Source organism: Mirounga angustirostris, unplaced genomic scaffold, assembly GCF_029215605.1.
Source record: "Mirounga angustirostris isolate CCGP_5_RB_7025 unplaced genomic scaffold, mMirAng1.0.hap1 SCAF_11, whole genome shotgun sequence".
Taxonomy (NCBI): Eukaryota; Metazoa; Chordata; class Mammalia; order Carnivora; family Phocidae; genus Mirounga; species Mirounga angustirostris.
The window spans coordinates 63,461,022-63,461,692 of record NW_026991719.1 but is presented as its reverse complement, the minus strand read 5'-3'; positions in this window follow the sequence as shown (position 1 = coordinate 63,461,692).

The window sequence follows — 671 nt, the reverse complement described above, 5'->3', positions numbered from 1 at the left end:
GGTTGCATATTTGAGATTTTTTTGATTCTTGAGGCAGGCTTGTATTGCTATATACTTCCATTTTAGGAATACTTTTGCTGCATCCCAAAGTGTTGGACCATCGTGTTTTCATTTTCATTTATTTCCATGTAATTTTTTTTTTAATTTTTAAAAATTTTTTTTTTAAATTTCCATGTAAATTTTTTAACCTCCATGTATTTCTGGTGTTTCCAATTTTTTTCTTGTAGTTGAGTCTAAGTTTCTTAGCATTGTAGTCAGAAGGCATGCATGGTATGAGCACAAGATTTCTGTACTTTTCAGTCTTGATTTGTGACGTAGTATGTGATCTATATTGGAAAATGTCCCCTGTGCACTTGAAAAGAATGTGCATTCTGCTGCTTTAGGATGAAATGCTCTAAACATATCTGTTAAGTCCATCTGGTCCAGTGTGTCATTCAAAGCCATTGTGTCCTGGTTGATTTTCTGCTTAGAAGATCTGTCCATTGCTGTAGATGGGGTGTTAAAGTCCCCTACTATTATTGTATTATTATAAATGAGTTCCTTTATGTTTGTTATTATTTGTTTTATATATTTTGGTGCTCCCAAATTGGGGACATAAATATTTACAATTGTTAAATCTTCTTGTTGGATAGACCCCTTTATTATGAGGTGGTGCCCTTCTTCATGTCTTG